Source organism: Trachypithecus francoisi, unplaced genomic scaffold (genome assembly GCF_009764315.1).
Source record: "Trachypithecus francoisi isolate TF-2019V2 unplaced genomic scaffold, Tfra_2.0 Contig00586, whole genome shotgun sequence".
Taxonomy (NCBI): domain Eukaryota; kingdom Metazoa; phylum Chordata; class Mammalia; order Primates; family Cercopithecidae; genus Trachypithecus; species Trachypithecus francoisi.
The window spans coordinates 6,273,466-6,294,494 of record NW_022680749.1 but is presented as its reverse complement, the minus strand read 5'-3'; the positions used below and the strand labels follow the sequence as shown (position 1 = coordinate 6,294,494).

Below are 21,029 nucleotides of genomic sequence, written 5' to 3'. Positions count from 1 at the left end.
AAGAAATGGCTGTTGGCTGTTTGCTGTACAAGAAAGTGCCTGGCACTGTGCTGAGAAATTTATTCCACTAAATCCACCAGCAACCCATTTTACAGATGAGGTGACTGAGACCCAGAAAGTGTATACATTTCCAAGGACTGCCATAACCAAATACCACACACTGGTGGCATGAATAACAGAAATGTATTTACTCATTATTCTGGATGCTAGAATTACAAGATGAAGATGTCAGCAGGGTATTTCTTCTGAGGCCTCTCTCCTGGGCTTGCAGATAGCCACCTTCTTACTGAGTCCTCACATGGGTTTTTCTTTTGTGTGTGCACATCTGTATCCTAATCTCCTCTTTTTATAAGGAGACTAGTTATATTGAATTAGAGGCCCAACCTAATAACCTCATTTAACCTTAATTGCGTCTTTAAAGCCTTATCTCCAAATACAGTCACATTCTAAAGTACCGAGGGCCAGGACTTTAACATATGAATTTGGGGAGGACAAAGTTCAGCCCTATAAAGAAAATGCTATATGTTTAAAAAGGAGGGAGAAATTGCAGTCTGTGAGGGTGGGGTGAAAGGTTAGAGGAGGGAATGGAGGGAAGGGATATGGAATCAGGAAAGGATTCAGAAAGGATTCAGGAAACAACATTCTTATGTTTCCACATAAGAATCAAACTGCCTGGATGTAAATCCTGGCCTGACTACCTACTGGCTATATTATCATAGACAACATATTTAGCCTTTATTTCCTCATATTTAACTAATCATTGGATGAATTATTGATACTAATAATTGTATGGATCTCATAGACTTCTTGTGAGGAATCAATGGGATAATCCCATGAGTGTTAAAACAGCACTGACACATAACATGTCAATAAATGTTAGCTATTGTTATCTAAGATGTCTCAAAGAATGGGTTGGAGCTATATAAGTAAAGGAAGAGATTTTGGCTGAGACAGATAAATAGAGAGATGCTGAGACTGACCTTATTTGTGTGAGTAATGAGGCAGTAGAGTTGAGCAGGGACTGTAACATTATTATCAGTAGACGTATATTGTGGAAAGATTGAGCTCACCAAGATGTGTGAGATACATTGGAGAGGGAAGAAGGCACAACAGAAAAATAGGTCTCAGCAGGAGGCCATTAGGGAAGAATGGCTGAGAAGTAATGTGAGCAAGAAGCAGAGGGGGCGACTCAGGTGGATGAGAGAAGGAGAGAGAGAAGAAACCATGGAGATCAAATAGACAAGCTTGGCCACCAACTGGATATCATGGGTCAGGAGAAAGAAAAAGTTTCAGAACTAAAAAAATATATTGGTTGTTACCTGCAGAAGATCTGTTACTTTGTTTTTTGTTTTTGTTTGTTTGTTTGCTTGTTTTTGTCTCTCCCACATTCCCTACCACCCCTCCCTTCCTCATTTCTAACAGAAATCCAATTTTGTTCAAATATTCACCATCTTCTAAGTGGCCACTGCTTCAGAGAAGATTGACTCATCTTCAACCCAAGGGCTGAGTCTTGATTTGTCCAAGTCACCCAGAGAGCTCCATTTGTCCAAGCCATTCAGGTGGCTCCATTTGTCCACATCATCCTGGTGGCTCCATTTGTCCATGCTTTCCAGGGATTGTATTAGGCATAAGAAGCTGCAGAAATTCTTAGCAAAAGAAGCAAAGGGATGAAAAACATTTCTTGGTCCATCCACCAAGAAATGGATAAGCAGAATGTGGCATATCCACACAATGGAATATTATTCAGCAATAAAAAAGAATGAGGTACTGATTCACAGTACAGTGATGATAAGCTCAAAAGAGTATGCTAAGTGAAAGAAGCCAGACACAAAAGGCCACATATTATATGAGTCTATTTAAACAAACTGTTCAGAATAGGTAAATCCATACAGACAGAAAGTGGATTAATGGTTGCCAGAGACTGGGGAGAGAGGGGAGCAAGGAGTGATTGTTAATGGACAAAGGTTTCTTTTGGGGCAATGAAAATGTTCTAAAATTTATTGTGGTTATGGCCACATAATTCTGTGGATGTACTAAAAAACCATTGAATTATAGACTTTAAATAGGTGACTTACATAAAATGTAAACTGTATCTCAATGAAGCTGTTAATAATTTTTTTTAAGGAGCAAAGGGAAGAATGCTAAGGAGACTTCCCAGAAAGGTTCTGTCACTTAAACAGAAATAAGAGAGTTGGCTCCTTTTCCTCTGGAGGCTGAATATAGCCTCCAAATATGACCACTAGAGCTATTAGAGAGGTCTAACTACCGTGAAAGGAGCCAATAAAGCCAGAACTGATACACACACGGAGGCAGAGCTGAGAGAAGCACCTCAACTTCTCACTAGTTGAGATAATACATTTCTTTATTTTAGACACTTGAATTGGGGTATTCTGTCACATATCCCAGGTATTCTAACAGATACAGTTCTATTAACAGAAATTGTTAGGTTGGAAAAAGGTCTGTATTTTCAGAGACTGTGAATTTATGTCCATTTAAAAGCGGAAGTGTAATGTAAGTGAAATTTAGAGGCGTAATTCTAGATCTGAAGAAGGGGATGGATGGGTGGACTGATTGATTGATTGACTGAGGAGTTACATGGTCAGAGCTGAAGGCTGAAACCCAAGGGCGAGGACATAGAGGATGCAAAAAAAAAGTCTGAGCTACATGGACTCCCTACATTGAGTAGGAAGAAGAGGAAGAGAAATCAGTGAAAGAAACTGAGAGAAAGTCCGTATAAAAGGATGAGGGGAAGCTTGAAATGCTACATGTGCTGCTATGCAAACCAAAAAGTGAATTCAGGAAGAAAGGAGATAAAGTTTGGATCAAATTCCACCAAGACACCAAGGCAGAAGTAGCAAAGATAATGTGGTTAGATAGACGAGGCGATCATTGTAAGAAAAAGATAAGGCAAAAACAAAGGTAGTTTCGTGGAGCGATGGTGGCAAAAGCCAGATTTGAGATGTGGATTGGAAGACAGTGGTGGACACTGAGGAAGTAGTGGCGCTTTCTTATGGGAGTTGTAGTTGTGGAAAGCATTACTGTATTCACCAATATCTGGTTCTACTCCCATTCCAGGCACACGGAAGATGGTACTTCCCAGTGTCCTTGTACTCGTGGAAGAGTAATGTGGTAGTTCTTCAAAGAAATGTGAAGTGGGTTCTTTCTGGACTGAGGCAGGGAAAAGCCTGTGCCAAATTCGTCTGACTCAATCGCTCTCTCCCTGCCCCAGTGGTCATGGGGGAGGCCCTGTGCAGAAACAACAAAACCGAAAGATGAAAAACCCATGATTGCTGAATCACTGAATACAGCATAAATCCTCTTAAGAAGAGCCACCCAATCTTCTGTGGCCGTTGCCTGTACAAGAAATAAACTTATTTAAGCCACTAGGAAAGCAGCAAAAGAGAACAGCAAAGTTGAGGAAAAGAGAGTTTTGTTTTTGTTTTTGATTTTTTACATATTTATGGTAAGTGAGACCAAACCATGTTTGTTAGGAAAATGGAAAGAGAGGAATAACCTGAAGATGACAAAACAACAGTCTAAAGAAATCAGAAAGTATGGCAACACACAAGCCACGAGGTGAGTCTCTGCCCTTCGTCTTCCAAGAGAGAAGTAAAAATTCAGGCCCAGGATGAATACCCTGCAGGTTTAGTTGGAGAGGGAAGTTGAGGGAGCCCACCCTCATTAGTCCATGTACTAGACTTCTGAGACAAGCAAGCAGAGGCTGGAATTTGGAATCTTAGGAGTGGAGCAATTTCAAGGGATGACGAGCGTCTACGACAGAAATAACCATGCATGCAATGATCGCCTCTGCATATCAGCCTCCTGGCAGCTGTCCATGTGGGATGACTGGCAAGGAATGATATAAACTGCATTTCATTCTCTTGGTTTAAATTCTATAGGCAACAGAATTATCATTATTTGAAAAGTAAAGTCATACCCAGAAAGGGTTAAAACTCTTCTTTTCCCAAGTTCTAGCCTCCCACCCCCACTATTTCCCCAGTCCTTTAACTAAATTAGCTATTCCATTGACAGGCCAGCACTGGTCCCTCACAGAACAACACATGCTGTGCTCTCTCTGTGAGTGCACTCGTGGTGAACTTTGAGCCACACATCTGCTGCAAAGAAGAAACTCTTATTCCCAAATGGCTGACATTAGCTGAGGATGCTGGGTTCATCACTACCATAGCATATTGTTATTAGATAAGCTCCTGGAGAATCAGAGGAGTAAATTTAGTTATTATGTCTTTATCTCATCACAGTGCATTCCCAACTATTGTTCATTTCATCAGCTTGATATTGTTCTATGTTTCTACAAAGTGAATGCTTGGATTAAAACCGGTATCTATTCTCCTTTACCCCTAAGCCATTGCTATATCTAGGCTAAGGATATATTTTCACAATGTCATTTCTCTAAAAGTCTTTGATTTAAAGCATGAATCAGCAAACATGTTCTATAAAGGGCCAGATAGTAAATATTTTAGGCTTTTTTGGTCCATATGACCTCTCCTGCAACTACTCAACTTTGCTGTTGTAGCCCAACAATCATAGATAATACCTAAATGAATGAGCATGGTTGTGTTCTATTAAAACTTTATTTACAAAACCAGGCAGTGGGTTGGATTTTGCCCATGGGCTATTATTCTTTGTCAACCCTAGTTTAAAGTATAGATTAGCAAGAAAGCTTCAGGTGAACAGACAGATTTTTAAAGTATCTTTTCACGTGTTCATCTCTTAGAAGGAAAAAAAAACATTTTGTTGAACTTTTTTTACCTTCTGCAGACAACAGTATGGTATTTTTCCCCTTTTAATATTTTGCATCTTAAGTTTTTAGATTCCTCCTCCCCTGCAAAAAAAGAAAAAGAAAAAGAAAAAGGGAGAAGAATTTTAATTCAGAGAAGAGAGGTTAAATGGTTAAAAAATTAGAAGGTGAAAGTATCACTTATCTGCAAACACAGCCTCTTCTTTAGAAACTGATTTACCCAGACATTGAATTGATTATAAGATATGTAGAGTAAAAACAAATTTGCTGACCTTCATTTCAGAGAGCAAAGGTTAAATTCATACCCTGTAGGATGGTGCTGCTAAATTGCTCCCAAGCTGCCTAGTGACATATTTTCAAAAAATATCTCTCTCCAACTTTATCAAGTGTTCTTTGTGTTCTGGAAACATGATTTTGAGTCCCAGCTGGAGCTGGGACCTCATAAGTCTTAGATAGCTGAAATTCTTCTCCAACTATATCCAGAGGCATATGGCTAGTTGGGATAGACGTTAATTGCAGGGATTAATATCTCTGAGTCTAGTTGTTTATTGAAGACTGAAATTAACATTTTAAGCTAGATAACCAAGGGTTGCACAAACTGTGCATAGATAAAGGGCTAAAAATGTCCATTTTGATGTCCTTGACATTGGGCTGAATAAATATGTCTTGGACTGTAATATCTGGCAATAACCGTGTATTCCCAATTTCTTTGCCTTTAAGCAATGCCTCAGAGGAGAACCTCAACAGTTCAAAAGTTGGGAAAACTGTACACACAAAAAATTGATCCAACACAATAACGTTTTTAAAATATCAAGCAAATTTTCTGTCTCTTTCATTGTAAACTAATACAAAACACCCCAGTAGTAATAGTTCACAAAATTCATTTCACAGCAAAGTTTTCCTAGTTCTTAGTGAGAAGAAAAAAAAGGACACTGATGTAAATATTTTATATAGCTAAGTGCATTTCATTGAAAGAGCCATACTTTAGTCTAAATTATGCCTCTCTATCTGTATGTTAAATAACTAAATTTTATTACGTTTAATTAAATAGCTAATTACTTAGTGAAATAATACATTAACAACCCTATATTGGTCCCTACTTGTTTTATTTTATTATTATTATTTTGTATAGAGTCAGGATCTTTCTCTGTTGCCCAGGCTGGAGTGCAGCGGTGCGATCATAGCTCATTGAACCCTTGAACTCCTGGGTCCAAACAATCCCTCTGCCTCAGCCTCCCCAGCAGCCGGGAGTACAGATGCCTGCCACCACATCTGACTAATTTTTAAATTTTCTGTAGATATGAGGTCTCGCTATGTTGCCCAAGCTGGTCTCAAACTCCTGGACTCAAGCAAGCCTCCCGTCTTGGCCTCCCAAATGCTGGGATTATAGGTGTAAGCTACCACACCCAGCTCCCAGTTGTTTTAAACCACAATTATACTACTTAATGAGAACGGAATTGAGAAGAGGAAAGGGTGTTATTGAAACTTTATTTTCTTCCATTTGCTGGCTCAACGGGGAGTAACAAATCTGGATTTTTTTTTCTTACAAAGTTCAAAAGGTATGTCATTGCTGACCCCTTAGAATCTAAAGTGTAAAACACTAAGCTGAACAATTTTTGTCTTTTGGCAGCTGTATGTGTACACTCGTGAAGAAGTCTCCTCACTGAGATAGTAGGAGGCATATATCAGTACGCCTTATTTAGTGGATGTAGAAATTGAAAATTGTTTTTACCAACTGTGAGAGAAATGAAAATTAAATCCAAATATCCTCATAGATATCACTTTATTGATACACCACATACTTCCTATTGTAGCCGGAAGCAAATCAAGAGTAATTTAATCATTGGATTTTCCAGTAAGATACCTATCAGGTGACCTTGAATATCTTCTTTGTCCTCACCAAGACTTGGCTTCTTAATCTATAAATGGTGAGAATAAAATGTCCAATCTCATAGGAGTGGTTGGGGATTAAATGAGACAATGTATATAATACACTACTTACTGGCATAAAATAAGTGCTCAGTAAATGTTTTGTGTTATCATTTGAATTACATGCATATACTGTGACCTCGACATAAATAGAAAAGATTGCATGTAACCTGAGGGAATAAAGATATCCCTATTAACCCCAATCAAGAATGCTTGCCTGAGCATGGGAATGAGCTACCAACCTATTATTTCAGCTGGAGAAAGTTATACAATACCAATCAAAGGTCCGCTGGATATAAGGAACAAAAACCTACTCAAAGTAGCCCAAGAAAGAAGGAGATTTATTTCATCGACAATTTATCCAACAGACAGAGTGCCCACTCTCTGCCAAAACATGGCAGCATCTTGTGGCAAAGAAGTCCCACCAGATGTCATGGACTGGAGCTGAAATCTGGGGTTTGGAAACCATTTGTTCTAGTTTTCAAAACCTTCATGGTCTTTCTCATATCTTTTCATGCCTTTATTATCCTTTGCTATGATCTGAATGTGTCCTCCAAATTTCACGTTGAAACTTAATGACCAATGTGATAGTATTAAGAAGTGAGGCTTTAGGAGGTGCTTAAGATGAAAAGGACGCGGCCTTGCCCTTCTGCCATGTGAGAACTCTGCAAGAAGACACCATCTATGAAGCAGAGAGCCCTCACCAGACACCAAATCCACTGCAACCTTGAGCTTGGACTTCCCAGCCTCTAAAATTGTGAGCAATACATGTCTATTATTTACAAATTACCCAGTTTAAGGTATTTTGTTACAGCAGCCTGAACAGACTGACTCCCTTTGTGCTTCTACTCCATTTTTCTCTCTTTCTCTCTTTACCTTTTTTTTTTTTTTTTTTCTGTAAGTGCTCATTTTGGGCATGGTCCACTATTGCTAATTTAGCCTCAATCTCCAGTTTCTCCTCACTCAAGGATTTATACCAACTGGAATCTTCTTCTCTGTAATTTAAAACTCTTAAAAGAAGAGATCTGATTGGCTTTACCAGTCTATGGCTCTCCTTGGGGCCAGATGATGTTAATCAGCTGAAGCCATAGCATATGGAGAGTTGGGACTCTCGAGTGTGCAAACACGATAACCCAGGTTCACACATTTCAGGTCATGGTGGAGGTACAACTGGATAAATAGGCCTACTCTATGACCTAGTCTCCAGGAGAATTGGGGGATGAAGTGATAATGGTCCCTCACAAATCTATCTCTACAGTGAAGAAGAATACTAAAAGTCATATCTCCATAGAAAGTACACATTCCTGTATTTTATTTAAAGGGCAACATGTGAACTCCTGGTTTCACATTATGCCCAAGTCTTTTGAGAAACACATCCGACAGTGGTTTGTGCCTATTTCATACTTGTTTTATTTTATTTGGCAGCAACATGAAGATCGTGTTTCAAATAAAGCCCCGTGCTGCCCTTCACATGTTTCATGAAGCATTATATGCTGTTCCTGTCCTCTTTTTTCACAGTCATGCCCAGGCATACTTCTCAGACTCCTTTTGTGGGAATATTTTTCTCATTTTTACATTACGGTTTCTCATAGCTAAAAAAGAACTCTGACATTTGACATAGGGTTGGAGGATTTGGGGAAAATAAAAGTCCCTTACCAACTCATTGTTTATATCAATGAACTAATTGCTTTTTCTTGATAGTGTTTAGAAAAACTGCCGGGAAACCTAAAACTGAAATATGTTCCTGAAGAGGACAGGAGAGAAGGAGGATGGGGGAGACTGTGAGACTGAAAGTCCCAGCCCGGGCTCTGCCCTCACAGGCTGTGGATCCTTAGGCAAATTACATAACCTTTCTGGGCCTCAGCTTTGCCTCATATAGGGGTGATACTGCCTTGAGCTCCCAGGTTTGTTTGAGGACACAATGAAATAAAAATGTGCTCTCACAAGAGTATTTTCATGATTTGAGAATATGCTTCCAAAAGTGGAAGATGCTAGTGAAAAGAATAAAAATCCTTCCTAAGGCCTGGAAGCTGACTACAGCTGCCTCCTTTGCCGTGTGACTCCCTCGAATTGATTTCTGGTTGCCTCAGCAGCAGATGAATCCAAACCCTTTGTACTAACTCTGCCCTGTTCAGTTCCCTGCAGTCTTGTGGACAGATCCTGTCACATTTGTTTCCCTGCTGTTTCTTGGATCAGTCTCTCCAAAGGTAGATACTCACCTCTCATGGTGATTTGAAAACTAAATCAGTCAACACAGGCTAGTAACTCTTGTTCATCAGGCATTGTGCTAGGCTGTGATTTTAGAATAATAAAGCAATATTTCAGGAGGTCTTTTAAGCATTTACATCAATGTTGTCATCTGATGTGCATAACAAACCTCTAAAATATATTATTATTATTTTTCCCAGTTTTACAAATTAAAAATTGAGGCAGAGAAAGTAACCTGTCAGGGGGTAAACAGCCTATTAGTTGTGGGACCAGGCTGCGAATTCAAATGATAACTAGAGCCTCCTCCCAGACTCCAAGGAGTTTATAACCTACCAGGAAGTTTGTATATCACATCCTACTAGCCATAACACAGAATGACATGTCCCAGCCTAGTGTTGCGGGATGAGGGAACTCAGATGTGGGTTGGATTATTTCTGCCTGTTTCTATTAGGACAGCCTCAAAGGTGGGTTGAATCTTAGGATGAGCCAAGCTGACCAGACCCTCCCTTGTCACAATCCACTTGGATCTACCCACTAGAATTTTAGATATAATTCCTGCCATAGTTTTCAGTAGCCACATAAGCCTATGTGTCAGTGAATTGGAGGCAAACAAAAATAATAATTAAAAAACCCAACCCCTCAGCTGAGTGGTAAAATACTTAATGCTTAATGATAGTACAAACTATCTACCACCCAACTTTCCATCCAGTATGCCTTCACCTCAGGCAGCTCATAAAAGTTGAGACCCTGGAGATCATCTAGTTCAATTATAGCAAATAGATTTCATTTCATGTGTCTACTCCAATCTATTGGGAGTGGATTGGCTGCTGGAGCACTGGGTTTAGAGGGATGCTGAGGCTGTCAGAGATCAAAGGGAAAAAAACATGCCACAATTGATTAGTGATGTCTGACGTGGGCTCAGGAGTGGAGAATGATGACACATGCGCAACACATACACTAGACACAATCTGATCCAACTTGTTTGTTTTACAGAAGAGGAAACAGCACTCCAAAATGGAAGGTGGTGTGCCCAAAATCGCTTCACAGGTTAGTGGCAGAGTTACTTGATTCCCAGCGCTCTTACTGTAACACCTCAACTCCTGTTAAGTGATAATTGATGTTCACAAGATCAGCAGCAAAACCAGCAAGAAAATTACATTATGCTTAGTACAGTTGTTTGTGTTAAGTGTATTTTATTCTGATTCCTTGAAAGCTGCTGATCCATGTAATATAACCCCATTCACTGGAATATTTGATTATTCAGAGCATTCCCTGACTCGGCTGCGTAATGGGAAATAACCATCCCCCCGGCAAGTAGCAATTTATTCTAGAAAAAAGAAAAGACAGCAGTTCAAGGTCTACATTCGTTTTCGAAAGGGCCAGTGACAAACATTTGTGTAAGTGGTACTGCTGACCAGTTTGACCTAAGCTTGTCAGTAAAACCTGACAAAATGAAAGGCATTTGAAGGAATGATGGCTCGCTAAACAGTAAACTTGGCTAGGCTAAACCTTGGTGGCCAGATTTCTTCATCTCTAAACATTCTTCAAGTATGAGCTCATCAAGATGTGAGCCCCGAGGGACAAGTGGGACTGCAAAGGTAGAGAGGAAGAAAGGAGGGCATGCCAAGTAGGGGGGTGCATATACAAAGCTTCCTGGTCTGAAGGAGTAAAGCCCTTTGATGGGAGCAGGTGGAGTTTTGGGAGCAATTGAGAAGCAAATGCACCAGAGTGGAGAGAGCCTGGATTTGGCACTTAGATAGACCTCCAACTCAATCCGAACTCTGTCACTTGCTAGCTGCAGAATCCCAACACAGGTTTCCTTGCAACCTCTCTGGGTCTCAGTTTCCTCATCACAAAAAAGAGACACCACCACCTATCTTTCGAGATGCTGTCAAAATTGAATGAGATAATTATGTCAAACACCCATACATGATGCCTGGCATTTAGTAGGTGCTCGAAACATGGTCAGGTCCGGTCATGAATAAACATGCTGGCTTAGTATATTTTGTGGTAAAAACAATACTAGGGCAGAGTGAGAAGCCCTGAGTTCTGGTCCCAGCTCTGTTACAAATGCACTGAGTCCTTGGACCCTTTGCCTTGCACACAGACAACATTAAATAAATATTCACAGAAAGAATAAATAAATGAATAAGAAAATCCAAGAAAGATTTTACATAAACTTGGTGGGCTCCAGTTTTCTTACCTATCAAAGGAAGACCGGCTTCTCAGATCTCATTTAATAATAAAGTTCTTTTGATATCTGTATTTCATGCAGCTGAAAGCATCCACTATAATTTGAGCACTGTCTTTGGCATGAGACCAAAGTGCCAGGGAAATTCATAGAATGCAGTCCTGACCTCTGCTCCCTTGGCTTAATGGCACCTGAAGTCTTGACCCTGCCCACCCCAAAATCCTAAAATGCTTTGCTCCTTCTTAGAGCTGACTCCAAGCAAAGGAAAGCAGATTTAAAAGCAAAAGATAGAGCCATGGGTGGAATGGAGGGCTGGGGATGTGTTTCTGCCACAACTCATTCATATGAACTACTGACACCAGCATTGTCCTCTTTCTGGATTTTCAGCCTCCTCAACTGTGAATCAGGAACTGCTAATTAGAGGGCTTATGCTTCTCAGTCACAAAGAAAGTCAGAATTCCCTGTCGACCCTTGGCCGTTCGCTGCAGATGGACACCAGCTTGTTCAGTGGGAAGTGAGTAGCAGGGAAGGTGTGCTGAGCCATCAGGGCACCAGCTCAGCTCAGGGACCGTCACACTTTTCCTGGCTTCCCATTCCCCAGAGGAGATTTCCCTGAAGGGTGGGCTCAGATCCCAAAAGGGGGCAAAGGAGCTCAGGAGCAGGAGGACAGTAACATTCATAAGAGGAGAGTTCAAAAGGAAATAGCACAAGCTGGAAGTAATTGATGTGTCTTTAATGCTTTAAATATGCCTGCTTTGTTTATTTTTTTAAATCTCAACAAGTCACAGACACTGAATGGTAAATTAGATTTCTATTCCTCCCTTTTGGTACTCCCCCTTAAGAGAAGTTTTTATATGGCTTTTAAAGATAAAACTTCAGAAGGCCCTAGGTCTGTGCCCAGGAGTCAGGGAAAGCATCCATTTGACTGAGGGAGGGAAGTAGCAAAGACTGGTTGATGTGCCCTTCATGAAAATGAGGCAGAAACCAGGAAGTACAATGAGGCAGAAACGGACAGTTAAGTTTGCTGGGAGTTGATGAAAGCAAGAAGTCACAGGATCAGAGAAGTGAGGGGAGCTGTTTGTAATTCACACAAGTGCTAATAGGAAATCACTATAGGTTTCTAAGCAGAGTAGGAACATTAGGAAAATTCTGTTGATGAAAGATATTTCTAGTACCTCTTCTTGCTGCAGATGAGAATAAATGGTAGGAAGGGCATGTTGACCTACGAAATAGATCATATTTAGACTTGGAAATAGCAATGATGAGGCTAGGCAGTGATTTTTCTAACCTGTGATTTACTCAAATAACAAAGATGTTTTTGGTGCCATGCAATATCATTTAGTTATGTAAGCATTTACTCAACAAATAATTATTAAATACTTACTATGTGGTCATCCCTCTTGGAAATACAAAAGAGGAAGAAATTCATGGTCTCATCAGCATAAGTGTATACAAGTATGCTAAAAAGAAAAATACAAAATAGGACACAATTAGTTACCTAAGAAGTAGTGCAAATACTGGATGATATAAACAATCTGTTGAAGAATTCCTTGAGAGCTGGGAATGTCTGGATAGGGCAGGTAAATGACAGGTGGGGACAGGTGATTGAGGCAAAGAAGTATTCCAGGCTGTGGGAAAAGTTTGGCAAAGATTTTGAGGGAAGCATGAGGAGTGTTGAAGGCTCTTTGGGGTGGGGCTTGTCTGAGATGAAAGTATTCAAATGCTCTCTTGGAAACAAAGAGGAAGGCTTCCTGACTTTTGATACAGAGCTCACCACTTTAAATGGTGATTTAAGATGAAGAATCTAGCCACCTTGTTTGGGGTGAGTCGGAGGCAGGAGAATTGAGGTAGGAGAGCTCAGCTGGGGGCTACGCTGCTGATCCAGAGGTGAAGAGATAGGCCTGGGAGGCTGGTCAGGCATAGCTTATCCTAACAGTGGGTGTCCGCTGGCACTTTCAGATATTCCAGGGCCCAGCCAGCCGTCCAAGCTGTCCAAAGAACAAACTGGACACCAGTGCTCCAAAGCTCTGCTCGTGCCAGGAAATGAATACTTCTGGTGCCTAGGAGGAGCCTGGAGAATGGAACAAAACCCCAGGAAAGTGTGCTTCCCATCTGCAGCCCACGTCCCCGGCAGCCTGCCCACCATTGTGGAAAACAGGGATTGATAAGATGCAGACCGTCCAAGACCTAGCCTTATATTATTCATTTTTCTTGGAAATGTGTAAGGTTCTGTGATCCCTCTCTAGTCTCATATGCCATACTCAGCTTATATTTTGACAGGCACAGGGCTGTTGCTTGGGCCAGCATCTGCTTTAGCATGGAGGAGGCACTGCCTTTAGTCCACACTGAGGGCAGGCCACGGTAGTGGGAGGGCACCCATTCCAGGTGGCATCAGTTAGCCCCAGGAGCCCAGCTTTCTGGGGCTAATCATAGAGCAGGAAATTAGAAAATCGGGAGTCTTTTTTTTTTCCTTTTTATTTCTTTTTGAGACGGGGTTTTGCTCTTGTTGCCCAGGTTGGAGTGCAATGGTATGATCTCAGCTCACTGCAACCTCTGCCTCCTGGGTTCAAGCGATTCTCTCACCTCAGCCTCCCAAGTAGCGGGGATTACAGATGCCCGCCATGACACCCAGCTAATTTTTGTATTTTTAGTAGAGACAGGGTTTCACCCTGTTGGCCAGGCTAGTCTCAAACTCCTGACTTCAGGTGATCCACGCGCTTTGGATTGGATGGATCCCAAAGTACTGGGATTACAGGCATGAGCCACCACACCCGGCCCTCTTTTTTTTTTTTCATTTGAAGGCAATAAGAGATTTTCTTGAGTATCAAACTGAATTAAATTTCTCAGTTTAGAAAAGCCGTAAGAATTTTTATTTGCTCTATAGTGCTGTACTTCCAGACCCTGAACATCTCTACAAGTTTCTCTTTCTAGCTGAGAGCCTCTGTTTTATTTTTCTGGATAACCTGTAATTTATTCTATTACCTAGTAATGGGTACTTGGGATCACCTGGTCTGAACGAAAGTTATCTTGGCTTTCCGTATCAGATTACACTCCTAGAGTGAGGATCACTTTCTTACACTCTAGAGTGAGGATCATTTTCTACCATTGGGAAGACAAGACATTTTGAGGAAGGTTGTGACCTTTCATTTCGGTATTAAAAATGATGAAACAAAAACCACAAAGCTTTTATATATTTTAACCCAACTGATGAAAAGGTTACTTCTGCAAAATATATGAGTCCATACCCTTTCAAAAGACCTCTAATTAACTGAGTGCTCTGTCCCTGACTGTCCTGTTTCATTTGATGTAGTTTGCTGCTTCTTCCTTGTTTTCTAGTCACTAGTAACAGCAGGTGTTACCTCCTAGTGTCATATCTTGAGAGTGCCGCTCAGCAGGGTGTAGCACAATACTGATCTTAGAAGTGTTCTAAAGGCTTGTTTAATAACCACCCCAAATGGATGTTTGAAAACCAGTCTGTTTTTCCCCAGGCCTGATCCTGCTGTCTCCCATCCCACCCCTCACCCCCTAATTGAGCTGTACTCATTCATAATTAGTGTAGCCTCCAGGCCGACTGAACTAATTGCTAGAATGCCCAGAGCCTATCTTGGTTCCCCTAACCAGTGCCTGGGCAACAGCCCACACACCATGCCTTTCTCTGCCTGTTCCCCACATCAGTGGGTGCCCAGGGACTGCAGCATCGTGGAGTTGGATTATTTCCAGATAAAGACATTGAGTTGTAGAGAAAGTATGGTAAACACCTAGTTTTTTTGTTGTTGTTGTTTAGTAGGTTGGTTTATCCCTTTGATTCCCCTTCCTCCTGTCCTTCTTTTGGAAAACCATTTTTTCTCCACATTTCCAGCATTTAGGGTTCTTGAGGAGTTGAGCCATTTCTGCGCTCCAGAGAAAAGCACACAACTCACACCAGGTCAGTTTGCTTCCCTGCTTTCAGTCATTAATTTAGGATGTGGGTGTGTGACCCAAGCCAATCCAATAAGTGTCATTCTCAGGATTTTTGCTAGACCTATTGGAAAAGAGATGCTATGTTTCTGCTAGGTTTTAAAGCTGATAGATTATAACCGAGATCCTTCTGCTGATCATTATGTTACCTTAAAAGAAGCACCTTCTGAGTACTAAGCCAAGACATGAAATCAGAGATGAAAGATAGGAAAAATACAGATATCTTATGACATTATTTGAGCCCCTAGATCCAGCTGTGCCTGAAGGTAACTATCCCTGAACTTTTCAATTACTTTAGCCAAACAATTTCCCTCTACTGCTTAACGCAGTTTGAGCAAACGCTACTTTCCTGGAAGAGCTTCTGTAGTCTAATGCCTTGAGACTTGGAGTCTATTATTAATGCCGGGTTCCTATTCTTACTGATATGCTAAAACCAGGAATAGATTCATTCATTTCCATTTTATCTACAAATATACAACATAGGGATATATAGCTTTTATGAAACTCTACAATCATTTCCAACTCATTTTAATCAATATCCTTGATCTTTTCTTTTCCAAACATGACTAAATAATGAACAAGTAGCAAAAGTTACAGATGGGGCTGGGCATGATGGCTTACGCCTGTAATCCCAACATTTTAGGAGGCCTAGACGGGTAGATCACCTGAAGTAAGGAGTTTGAGACCAGCCTGGTGAACATGGCAAAACAACATCTCTACTAAAAATACAAAAATTAGCCTGGCATGGTGGCGTGCACCTGTAATCCCAGCTACTCGGGAGGCTGAGGCAGGAGAATCACTTCAACCAGGGAGGCAGAGGTTGCAGTGAGCCAAGATCATGCCATTGCACTCTAGCCTGAGTGACAAGAGCAAAACTCCTTCTCAGGGGAAAAAAAAAATTACAGAGAGTTTCCCTATGTAAGGGCTAACAGATAATGAATGGTGTAAATGTGAGAGGCAGCAACATGCAATCTGTCTGATGCACAAAACTGGTGCCCCGATCTCAAAAGGGTGATCATGGACACATTATTTACAATTTAAGTGAAGCCCCTCTCCAGAGTTGGTCCATCAGAGCTAGGGAAAAGGACTTCCCAAGGCAAAGTTATTTTTCTTCCATAGACCTAAAGACTAAATCTGTCAGTGAGAAAGACCTAAACACAAACCATGAACTTTGAAAGTAGACAGATTTGGATTTAGATTCCAAGGTTTGTTATTTACTAGTTATATAAACTCCCAGCGTTGTTGAATTATTCAGACTATTTTCTTAGCCTTGGTTTCCTCACCCAGGAATGGCACTATCTCATAGGGTTCAGTGAAATTTTAAATCTAAGTACTTTGGTCACTAGCGTATAGTAAGCACTCAATAATAGGTAGCCATTATTAGTATAACTACTAATAGTAATATTAATTGTACTATAATTAATATAACTAGTAATAGTAATTATAATAATAATAATAGAGATACTAGGAGTTTACTCACTCCTATTTAAAATTCATACATGTGGTGTAACCGAAATTTTAGGCCTGCAAATAGGATTAAGAATAATTACCATAGATAGGCTTTGGTGTTCTCAGCCAGGCATGTAAGGATTAGGATAGCAAAGAGGAGAAAGAAGGATGTTTCGGTTGGTTTGATTGAGTTAAACACAAATACCTTGACTAAACCATATTCCTCAAATATAAGATTTTGTACACCAATTTTTGCTTATTTCAAGTCAAGCAAAACGTCACATTTAAGATAATACTAACCACTCTCTTTCAACAGTTGAATTATATAAACTTTATAAAAATATCAAAGTTAATACAGTCCATTCATTTGTTCAGCCTCTACAAATAGCAAGCAAAATGACATATTAACTTTTAAAAAGGAACATGTCTTAAATGCACTCTACAATATTTCATTTTTAAAATAAGACATAAAATGGAAAGAAAACTAAAAATGAAAGTGAAGGTAAAAACTAAATAAAACTATGCCACAAAAATCATACAGAAAAAAAGATAATACCAATGAATGTAAAAATATCATACATATGTATATGATTATAGTTCATTCAGTCCCTGTTAACTGAGTTTTAAATGAATTTACAGGGTCAGATTTTCCTTCACACCAAACCTGAGTCCTATATTGGTAAAGGAAAGAGAAAAGGGAGTTGCAGTTCCCCAAATGACTTTGGAGTAAAAAGCAGCTTAGGTGAGTGTTTCTTCTGTTTTGCTGTATCTAGGGCTCTTTGCCAGACTTCCCTGCCCTGACTCAGGAGTGGTCCAGAGACAGGTATGTAAAAAAATTCTAGCCGATGATAGGCATATTCAGGATTGTGTTGAACATCTTGGAGAGAGAAACTCACTTCTTTTGACAGAACCTGAAAGTTAGAGAAATGTATACCACTACTGCCAACTGCTACTACTACTACTGCCCATGAAACTTGAGACTTAAGTCAATGATAGTAGAAGACAGAGCTGAGAAATGGAGAGAAACCGAGTCCTGATTATCCGTTTGAGTCCTGAATCCAGCTGTGCCCAATGCTGCTTTCCAGTTTGTGTAAGCCCATGAATTCCCTTTTTGTTTTAGCCAGTTTAGGTAAGGATTTTGTTACTTGCAAATTAAAGTGACCTAATAATATAGAGATCCGGTATCAAAAGTAAACAAACAAAATAAAGAAATACCTAAATTTGAACTAGGAATAAGCAAATCGGGGGAAAAGGTCTAGGATCAGTTAAATGAAGAATCAGTACAACAGCCTGTTGATCCTAGAAATTTCTACAAATTGAACCACAGAATCATGATGTACCTTCAGATAAAAATGACTAAACAAACAAAAGAAGCATCTATATATGCTCTGTGGCCATATCTATTCAACTGGGGAGTTTCAAGAGAAAACTAGAAAAAGTGTCTGAATTCAAGATGGCGGCTCTGGCAGGCACAGGGAGCAGGGATTGAGAACTCTCCTTGGGAAACTGGCTGAGGAGACAGCTGTTTTATATCTGCCCTGATCAGAAAAAGCATGGGGCCACTTGCTAAATGTTGAACAAGGATACTTGCAACAACTGCATTATTTAGGGCTTCTGTGGGTTCTTATTTGAGAAGTTTTCCCAAACTCGGGAAGGTGCCTGTAGGGCCAGAAATAAAGGGGTATGATTCTTCTAGCACACAAGCAGAAGGAACTCAGACAAATGAGGAATTGTAGTTTTATGAAATGCAGACTGTACAAAGCAGATGCATTAGGAATTTGGAACCAGCTTAAGACAGTACATTGCTTGTTCAATTCCTGGTAGAAATCCTGCCCCCCAAATTATTTTTAATCTTATATGGCAATTTATTTGCCAAAAAAAGGGCTTTGACGCAATGTTAGCATAAAAATCACTTTAAAGCCAGCGCAGAAGAATCTTGGATCTCAGAAGCTTCCCTCCCAAACCGCAACTAGTCCAGTGCCCACTCCTGGCAGGGCAGAGTGCAGGATGATGGTGGGCTGAAAGCTGTGAAATGACAGTGGCGAAAGCCAAAATTTTTTCTTTACATTAAGAGCTCTGCATTAGGACTCACAGTCTTCTGAATCACACATTTGAAGTAACTGGTACTATTTAGTTCTGCTTCTATTGGACAAATATCAGGGACTATTTAAAAAACAGAGCAGGATTAATTCAGCCTAGTGCACATCCAAATTCCAAAGTTTGGGTCCCTTGGGCAAGACATGTGCCAACTACAGACAGCAAGCACTCCACCTGGGAAACCAACAGTCATTCCACAACTTAGTCCCTATCCATGCCATAAGATGGCTCATCTGGGTACCAGGTGCTAAGGTGTGCTTATGGCAGAAAAACATTTCTAGTACATTCAATCCTCATTTTACATGATAAACAGGAGATGAGGTCTGTCTCTATGTTGGAAAACATAGTATCCAAAATGAAATAAGCAGCTCAGTAAAAAAGCAGAGAATCAGCCCTAGAATATTGCCTCTGGAATAACAGACACTTAATACATATATGCTGAGTGAATGATTAAAAGCATGAGCAAATGGATAAATGAATGAGTGAATTACTAGATTGATTATTGGTTGTGCCATTTAAAATAAGACCTGGAAGGGGATCACCTGAAGAGCTTCTAGAAGTAGAGCAAGATCACAGTTGGTCAACAGGACAAATATTTATTACATACTCGCCTTGCACAAGATGAAGTAGGAAGTACCAAGATGAGGGGAAATAATGATGTATCAACATGGTTTCTGTTCATCTTGCTTGCTATCCCTTGAGAAGAGAAAGATGCTATGGAAACGAGAGCTGATATTATAAGTCAGTTCTCTTGGTGAAGCAAGGGAGACAAAAAATGTCTTGCAACAATTTGTATAGATTCTGAGGACTGAGGGTCAGAGAAGCTATCATAAGAGATGATATCAATGTGGGTAGAATTTGAATCCATGGCCAGGAGCAAGGTTTGCCTGGCAGGGGAATGTATGACGGGAATGCAATTATTATGTGACGTATTTGGGGACAGACTGACATTTAAAGATCTTGAATCTGTCCACATCTCTTGTCCTCCCTGACATGTTCCTTGTTCATACTATCACCTCTTGTCTGAATTGCAGCTTGCAACTAGATTTCCAGTCTCTTCTGATCCACTGTCCTCAAGGTAGCAAGAGTGATGTTTTAAAAAGGCAAATCTTATCAGTTTCCTCTCCTGCTTAAAATCCTAAAGCAGTCCTCCATTGACCTTGAAGAAAGTCCTAACTCACCAGGCTTTCAAGTCCAGTAGGATCTGGCCCCTGCTTTCTTCCTCTACTCCCTACCTTCTTGGCTCCATCTCTACCCCACTCTACTTTTCAGCTATTTTGAACTTCTTTCAATTCTCCAGCATGTCATGCTGTCTCACTCTTGGGCTTCACACGTTATCCTGTCTTTTCCCCTGCCTTTCACCTGGCTGACTCCTATTCACAAGCTAGATTTCAGCCTAAACAGCATTTCATCCTCAAATTGTCCCTTGTCTTCAGTGTCCCTCCTAAGTTCTATTAGAGCACACTCTGTGCTTTTTGCTCATAGAACCCGTTGCACTCTGCGTGATCATGTCTAGTGTTTCATTTCACCAACACACTGTAAACTTCTTGAGGACAGAGGCTAGGCCTGTCTGCATCACACTGTAATCTAAGCACAAAAAGCAATGTCTGGCACTTGTTAGATACTCGGTAAAGTTTTGTTGGATGGATGGATGGATGGATGCATGTATGCATTGGGAAGGAATTGAGGATTGTAGTGGGCCTTGAATGACAGACCAAGAATTCTCAATGTTTCCTTGAAAGCATCTCATTATTAAATGATTTTTAATACAAAGTGTGACAAAACATGGGACGATGAAATCGATATTTAAAGCAAAGAATAGACGTAATTGATTTTATAGGGAGGCAAATTTGGAGAAAGAAGGAAGTCAAAGATTTCCTTTCACAGAAAGAAAGGGTTTAAAAGAAGGAGGCATGAAATCAATGGTACAGTCTTGAAATGCTTCTTAGAAAATATACTACTATTTGGGGACTTTCAAGATTTGACTCAACCCAGCACTGAGCCTCAAAACCAAACATAGGCCATCCTCCTTCAATGCCGTGGAATGTACAGTGGGACACACCTCACCCAGACACACTCACACTTAAAAAGGGGGAACACAAAGTCCCACAAGAAGTTTGAAAATAACACTTTCCACATGAGGTGAGCCACCTTTCTTTGATTTAGGACACAGAACAATGAAGATTCACAGTTGAATAGGAGATAGACACTCTTAAGCTCGACTCCACTGGAATTCGGTAGCAACGAACATGCAGGCCCTCAATCTACCTAACCCACAAGGCAGAGCTGGTCCTTAAGATTCAAAGAGAAGAAAAAGAAAAACATTAAAATGTTACAATTGTTCTGTGATTATGTGCGTGGTAAATGTCATGTAGGCAGAGGAGGGACAAAATGCCCAGCCAGTTTGCAAATACTGGAAAGGTCAAAACAGTCCAGCCA

General features: G+C 40.4%; 1 long non-coding RNA gene across 1 annotated transcript in view; it reads right to left on the bottom strand.

The window, feature by feature from the left end:
- The window catches only part of LOC117086107, a 114,309-nt gene that overhangs the window by 10,740 nt on the left and 82,540 nt on the right, over positions 1 to 21,029 (bottom strand). Inside the window, exons 2-3 of the long non-coding RNA XR_004438201.1 lie at positions 12,472 to 12,547; positions 4,771 to 4,843 (exon numbers count right to left, since the gene is read on the bottom strand). This is a non-coding gene — a long non-coding RNA (uncharacterized LOC117086107). The remainder of the gene's footprint in view (positions 1 to 4,770; positions 4,844 to 12,471; positions 12,548 to 21,029) is intronic.